This window comes from Ostrinia nubilalis, chromosome 16 (assembly GCF_963855985.1).
Source record: "Ostrinia nubilalis chromosome 16, ilOstNubi1.1, whole genome shotgun sequence".
Taxonomy (NCBI): domain Eukaryota; kingdom Metazoa; phylum Arthropoda; class Insecta; order Lepidoptera; family Crambidae; genus Ostrinia; species Ostrinia nubilalis.
This window is the reverse complement of record NC_087103.1, coordinates 204,041-212,056: the sequence shown is the minus strand read 5'-3', so window position 1 is coordinate 212,056 and position 8,016 is coordinate 204,041. Positions and strand designations below refer to the sequence as shown.

General features: G+C 39.9%; 1 protein-coding gene across 1 annotated transcript in view; it reads left to right on the top strand.

Moving 5' to 3' along the window:
• The first annotated feature begins 2,884 nt into the window (after positions 1-2,884).
• The window catches only part of LOC135079492 (lachesin-like), a 173,523-nt gene continuing 168,391 nt past the window's right edge, over positions 2,885-8,016 (top strand). The window contains exon 1 of the mRNA XM_063974149.1: positions 2,885-3,125. The gene's annotated coding sequence lies outside the window, so the exon portion shown is untranslated. The remainder of the gene's footprint in view (positions 3,126-8,016) is intronic.

Below are 8,016 nucleotides of genomic sequence, written 5' to 3'. Positions count from 1 at the left end.
AATTACTCAGTTAGTCCGAGGCAATCGCATTTCGATATTTATTTTTCATAGGTATGTTTATTTAATCGGAGACAAAACGTTTGATTCTACAGCTATCATAAAAAAACACATAAAAGAGGAAATTGATTTTATTGTTGGACTAACTGTTTATCATTGGTACGTGAACGCTTTGAAAACTATAATTGAGAGTATTTGTTAAAATGTAATAAACGTTGGTATTGTAGTTGCATTTACATGTGGTTTTAAAAAAATACTATAGACAATGTAACACGCTTTTGACTGTTTATTATCCATACGATGTCAAAGCAATAAGTGTCATAGTACCCACTAAAAGGACACTCAATTAAAGGCTCACGGCTACAAATTGGTCAATAAAACAAAAAGTTGCGAAGGTCTGATTTCCTCGGAGCGCGACTCCAACTTACGGGTACCGGGTCGGATTGTTTTTTGAACCGGCGCCGTCCCCCGGGACCGCGCTTCCGATAAAACCGGACAAGAACGAACTTCCCACTCGCAAATTAATCAAAATTACGCGTTAAAAGATCACCACCTTATCTGGTCTGGCTTTAAACAGCTTTTCTCTGAGAAAATATTTTCTCGACATAAAAAACGCAGAATGATTTTTCAAGAATAGAACGTATTTTTTCACCCATGAAAAGCAGCTGATAAGTGGATCAAAAGAAGTTTCAAACTACTTAGGTCTGCGATCTCATTACACTTTGGTTCCATATCGCTGGACACAAAATACTTTGAATGATGTCGATAATTCTTGAAATTACAAACATAATAAAGGGAAGATTTCCGACGTTTTATCAAATCAAATCATGAATGCTTTTGCTTTAGCGATAATTTTCTCAGCAACCAGAAACATGGTACATAATCAGAGACAAAGCAATTATTAATCATCTTTTTGTAAGTAATATTCGTCAATCAGGGAACCCTAAAAATCGCAAACGCTCCGTTAAGCGCAAACGTCCTCTCCGGTTAATCCCGATATGAGCCCCCGGGACGGCTAATCCTACGTGACGCTAGACTGTTTATTTATCCCACCAACTCCTGAAGGGAATTCGGTTTCGGCGCTAAGTTTTAAATATAATTTGTGAAGTTTAAATAACTTGGAAATTAAGGATGGAGCTGAAGAAGCGCCGATCCGAAGACGGCACGGGTGTTCGACGTTAATTTATGTTGAAGCTAAGTTGGTCTTAGCCGGTGGACTAGTAGGTAATTGTCAACGTACTAAATTCTTCTCTAAGTTTGCAAAAGCTGGCTTGCCTCAAAACATTCATGGACATCCTCTTGGCTATTTTAAACAACGCAATTTAGTTACTACGCAAAGCACACCAAACAACGAATACATGAGGAAATTTCTTCTTTTTAATACATTTACTTTTCATAGGTAACGTACAAAATTGTACGTGTTTTGTAAAACATAATTATAATTATAAAGCCAGGCTTCCCGTCGACGGCAATTTCTGCTCTATGCTTTAGAGTTCGCAGGAAAATCTTAGTTCTTCTCAGTTTTCAATTTTATACTTAAGTACCAACCGTAAGGGTTAAACTTCACCTGACGTATTGTATAGACATTGAGCAGTAAACTCATCGTATAAAATCCACTTCCGAGCTCCATAATTTATCTTTTAACTCAAAATAAAAGTAGCGCGCTTCAGACACGCGCTGCTCCGCGTTCATCAAACATTCACGCACGCCCTAACGACGTACGCGCGTATTCAATTCTGACCATGTACCGGCTTCCGCAAGATTTCATCCACGCTACGCGAACAAATTCACAAAAAGCCCCCTGGAATTCCGACATCTTATCATCATTGACCTTTCCGAAGTTTTAATTCACTTAAAAAACCTTTCGAACGCTGTGTCGAAGCTCAAGCATTATGTGACTCTAAAGTTTCGTACAGACGATGTATTTTAAGGAGCCCTCGCTTTCGGATGTATTTTTACGCTATTTCAATTTTAAATAAATCTTCATTCACTACTTCAACCTTCGTCAAAAGCTCTCGAGAGGTTTGTGTTTTCATTCGAAAATACACAATTGCTCGTTAATAGCTATCGTGCCCCTCCATCCGTTCTCCACCTGAAAGCGAAAATAATAACACTGAAATGTATGGACTTCATTGTACCACCAATTACGTAACAATGGGGCTGAATTGAAAAGCACTCCGGAGCCCCCGGCGAGGGCTGAGGGCCGGCCGCAGACGCAGCGCGGATTCAGGGCAATCTCTCAGGCGCCGAGCCGTCTCCGCGTATAACTGCAAAAAATGCGTCGTGCGTCGCCGACGATAAATGGAATCCGCAAATCCTTACAATATCCAATAGCGTAAAAGAAACGCGCGGAATTAAATTCCGAAGCGTACCCATTTGTGAGTACGGAACCGCAGACTCCGCGGATTACCCACCGCGTTGGGCGCCAACTCGCGCCCGACCGCGGCTTCGCAGCTCGCTTTCAATTTCGTTCCGCTGAACATATTTTCTGACAGTACAGCGATTTATTTACTAAACATGAAAATATTTCATTTTCCTCGTTGCAAGATTCTGTATCAGCGTTTGAGATGAATTTTAGCGAAAAAGTGCACCGGTGGTTTCTCGCCCTACGCGCCGGCACGGACCCGGGTAATCCGGGAGGATTCCGGCTCGTTATTCAAATACGCAACCGGAACGTGATCCCGGAACTGGACGCATTCAGTGCTCGCCCTGTGCCGAAGGCCGCTCAATCGAAAATTGAATTTCAATGTCACAACGGTGCAGATGTAAAAATCGGAGGCTCGGGCGATCGTTGGGCGGCGCGCGCAGCGGGGCGGGCGGGAGCGGGCGGGGGCGGGCGGGGGCTGCGCGCGCCGGGGCAGCGGCGGCGGCGGCAGTGTGCCCGGGCCGCCGCGGCGATCGCACGTGTCGGCATGCCCGCGAAGCCTGCGCGAGTGTACCGCAGTGAGTGCCGTGTCCATGTGGACGGATGCGATGCGCCGGCGACACGCGCCTCGCGCTAACGCCAGTGTCAGTTGCGTGTGAATCAAAACAAGGTAACTGTGAAAGAAAAGTTTTCAGTTGTATTTATGACAGAAACTTGCGCCAAACGGAAAATTGAAAAGTGCGAAACAGTGTTTAGTTACGAGGTAAGGTATTTGTAAGGAATGTTTATGTTATAAGCCTCGGATTTTATTGGTTTAATAAAAAATATAGTGATTTTGTGACATGTAAACATTTTCAGGAACTTTTCAGGGCTTTTGTTTGGCCAATATTTTAGTATATTTTTCTGTATCGACGATTGCAGTGTTTTTCTTATGAATGATTGAATACTACCTAAGAGGGATAGGTACATCTTATGACATAAGAGGGATAGATTACACGATTAAATAACTTATTAACAATAATAATTCTTCATTACTCTACAATATCTTATTGTATAGGTTGTGTGTCAGTATTTATCTACTAATCTTTATTGTTATGGTCGAACTGATAACAACGCTTATATAAAAATATGCACTATCTTGTTTTGCATGAAACTGTTTAAAACTCATCTTTAATCTTATCCAGTAATATTTGACATACTCGTATGAACCCTTTCATCTTCAACTCTAAATAATTAATGTTTATAGTTTAAATCTTACACGAAAGATAAACACAACTTTGTTAATAATAGACGATAAGTTTTCGCTAGTTTACAAGATCAGCATCTAGGCGCTTAATACGAGTTCGTTCGTTCGTTCGTTCGTTCGTTTCAGCCAAATGACGTCCACGTTAATACGAGTAAGTTGAACTAAGTCAAAGGCTAGTAACTAAATGATTTTGAATTTGAAACATGTCGATGTAAAGCCCCCTAAAGCCTACATAATCATATGAATAATAATATTAAGTAAACATTCTAACACATAAGACTACACGATCCCAAGGCTCCGGTCCGCCCGCCCAGCGGCCGCCGGACGTGAAACTTTACGGCGGATTTAAGCCCAGCATTAGCAGTATCTGAACTAGGACCGAAGCCGATCCACTCAACTTGATTAACACTCTAATTACTCAACAAAAACTTAGCGCCGCAACTTATGGACAACTAGCCCGGGCCTGCGGTTCCACTTCCGAAGATTTGTTCGTCTAGAACTAATTCGGACTTCAAGCATCCGTTTGGAGTAATACACGTGACCTTTGACATTTTGATATATTATTATGTTCAGTAATGATTATTTGTTTAGCTTGTTGATACTCCTACTAGGTATGTATTTCGTAAAGGTTAAGTGATTCAGTATAGGTAGCAACTCTAAACAATAATAAGACCATTCCTACCACTCTGCAACTTTGAATACATTCATCATCATCATCATCATAAGCTTAGCCGCTAATGACTCTACAAATATACCGCTATGAGCACTCCAAGCAATAATAAAATTAGTGGGAGTAAGGTGATAAAGCTTATGCATCAATATTGACAAGAACCAATGGCGTAGTAGCGCGGTGAATACCTTGATCGTACCTAGAAGGTACCGGATTCGGACTTGATTTATCTCATTTAAAAAAGTTTCCTTCTCTTGGATTTGTGTAATAATCCTTTATCTTTCTTGACATAAAGACAGAAAGAACACAAAAACATGCTCGAACAAAGATAGCGTTTAACTAATATTTATTTATAAACAAATACTTTTACATTGATTATTATAATCCGCCTCAAGCGAGAACAAAGCAAACAGATGGCGCTATTAAATGAAACTTTGAACAGAATGTCTACGAGGAAATTTCATTTATTAAAAACTCACGGCTAGAGCGAACGCGGATCCAATTCAGGAAACTTAGACTTGCGGGAAACGAGACGAAGAGTTGAATGATAAGCGACCGCAGATTTTCTTTTTAATCCGACAGCGGAGTGAATAGGAACACGGGACTAGTGTTGGGGGCTGCAGAGGTACAAGATCTAAGGAATGAAGATAACAAGAGGTGTAGTATAGAGCGTTGAGTTTCCGAGTCTTCTTTTCGTGGAATTGATAGCGTTGCATTTCATGGACACAAAAGACGAGTTTTGTTACTCAAACTCTACTTTTCTGAAGAATTCAGATTCCACAAGTAATATTGCAAAACTTGAAGTTTCGCAATGAGGAATGTGCAAAAATTTACGTATCACTTAATAGGTACTGCTACTTACCGTGTTGTAACACTTCAGCTTTTTCTGCAAAAACAACTCGAGCTCCGAGAATTCGCGAGACAGAAAACGAATCGAGGAGCTCGGAAGTCTTCTTTGGAGTCTTATTATCGCGAGGCGACTCTTGTAACATGATCGTCAAGATCCAATAAAAAGGTTCTGAAGACAGTTCTAAGAACGCTTACAACACTACGGGACCTTTCACCGTCCAAGGAATAGTTGTAACCTTATTGCAAGTTGAGATGACGCCATTCGGCGGGCATTTGAGGCTACGATGGAATCGCTTTGCGAGGGTTGAATAGGATTAGCCCTTTTGAAGGGGCGCGATAAACTAATATGCGGACTCGAATTGGCTCCGAATAACCCTATTAAGTGCGGACCTCTCTTTAAAATCGATGTCCGCAGTTCTGAATGAAAAGTGGTTTTGTATAGTTGCCCGGGTTGTTCAAACGAACATCTTGTTAAGTCGATACCCGGCCGATGGGTTCTGTCGGGACCATTAATTAATTATTATGTTTCATAATACGTTACAATGTACGAAGGTATTTACTACCTCCTAATCATACATCGTAAATAATATCTTCAATTAGGAGCTAGTACTTTTTACTTATACGGTGAATTTTTGTCTAATGACGCAATTTTCACCTTTGATTAAATGATAAGAATAATTGGTACTAACGACGTAAACACAGTCGTATAGAAAGGAAAAGATTAACAAATAATCACGAAATGAAACCAATAAAGTTTCTGATAGGATACCTAGTATCAAATAGTAACACATTAGGCGAATACAAGAGAGTTTCCCAACTCGAGGCAGATTCCAAAGCGAGGCTTTTAACTCGAGATCCCTTGACGCTCAGATAAAAACCTTATAACAGAAAACAGCTCTCGAATGGAGATAAGAACATTTACTTACATTAAAGACAATATCCTCCTGAGAAAGGAACGAATCCAGTCTAATGGAGGCGGAGAATTCGCGCGAGTGTACATTCAAACACTCAGACTGAGTACGTCTCAATTTTACGATGAACAATAACTAGAAAGTTTTCAATTTGTAGATAGAGTTTGTGTGGACATTTTGTTTATGAAACAAAATATTTTATGGCGGGTGCCTTTGTCCGCATTGTGTCGCTGAGTAAGTTGGAGTAAATAAATTAAGCTGATTCATCTACAAGAGGTCATCGCGAAAGGATGTAGTTTTTTAGAAGATGTTGATACTCGCAGTTATTAACTTTAAACTTGTAGTTATTTTGTGTGGGTGGTTAAATAAGTAGCCAAAACTTTGCTTAAAATGAAAACATTTTACTTTCTATAAATTAGTTTTGTGCATTCAATGAAACTTTATACTTAGAGCAAAGTTTTTAAAGATTTTATTTTTTTTCTCGACGAACTAAGTTTGGACTTCCGTTAGTTATAATGCGAGTATGTACGTGAGAACGATATCAAAGTACATATATCATGTTTTACTTGAAATTTTGTAGCCCAACGTACCCTCTTCTAATTTTGTGTAACAGATGACAATCTAATTAATGCCATTATCTCTGTCATAGCGCCATAGTGTGCAGGAATTAGGGCGAGGCGAATCCTCGAAGGGCTGGCCCAACCAAGTTCGGCCGCCGATCGCACCCCGGGGAAGGTGAGCCGGCCCTACACCCTCGCACTTTACGATGCTATTACGAGATTCTGCACCACTCAGGATTTGAAATCATGATACCTATTTGCACTTTTTTCACTTTTGTATGGAATCTGCTATGGTTTCGGACTGTGATTGGGATATAGCCCGACCAAGATCCCGAAATAGAAATTGTATCATGTTTTCTTAGGATTATTGAGAAGGGTAGCTTATTTACTACTACTTACGTCCTACCTGAGACGACCCACTCTTTGGCCACTGGACCAAACTCTAACCTACTCGCTATAGCTCACTAAAGCTCAGACTATTTGATCTTTAGCATGATAGATGCCAAAAGTTCACCTAAAATAGGTTAATGTAATCACGTAAGGTTTCAAAAGCTGTATAGAATGCAAAATTACACGTCTCTATTTTAAGCATCTTAACATTGACACGTGCCGAGTGTATACACACCTAATCAGTTTGTTGATAAGCTATAGAGAATACATAATTTGCGTACGTACACCCTCACGAAGTATAGCGTTCCCTGGAGCCTCAAAATGAATATAGGTACACAGATAGAGTTGAGACAAGTGTTAGCTCGGAGTTCCCCCGCGATCCCGATCGCTCCCGCGAGAGGCGACGAGACGATCCTGTGTACACCCCTCGCTTTATGATGTTCTACATACAATACATAATGCGCACAAAGGGAACTATTAAGTCCTAAGGAAATACGAGTAGGTACATCATCACGGTAGACGCTTAGGTAAAATCCACTTACAGTTAGTATACGTAAGAGTTTTGAGAAATTAATTGGTTGTTGACAAAATATATTGCACGAAGTTACACAACCTAACAATTTAAAAGTCATCACAATTATAGAAGTCAAATAGAACAACTATTTTAGTCTTGTTTAACTTGCTCGTTATAACGTTGGGTAACTTAATTAAGACTAACAACATCTTTGAGAACTAATTTCGTCGCGATCAGATTTCTTAAACAAAGTAAGATCGAACGGGCACGCTGTGTACACCCTTGTTTAAACAGGGGCGGTATAAGTTTGTCTAATACTTTAACTACGTAAGAAATAAATTATTTCACTTTTGATTGGCTTGAAATACTAATTACGTATTGAAAAACCAGACTAATTTCAACAACTTAAAAAACGCTGAAAAAACAATTTCAGAGGTTTGAGAAAGTTCAGATTTTGTAATTTAAGCTTGATATTCTATACGAGTACGTATATAGATCAAAAGGTGAAGACACA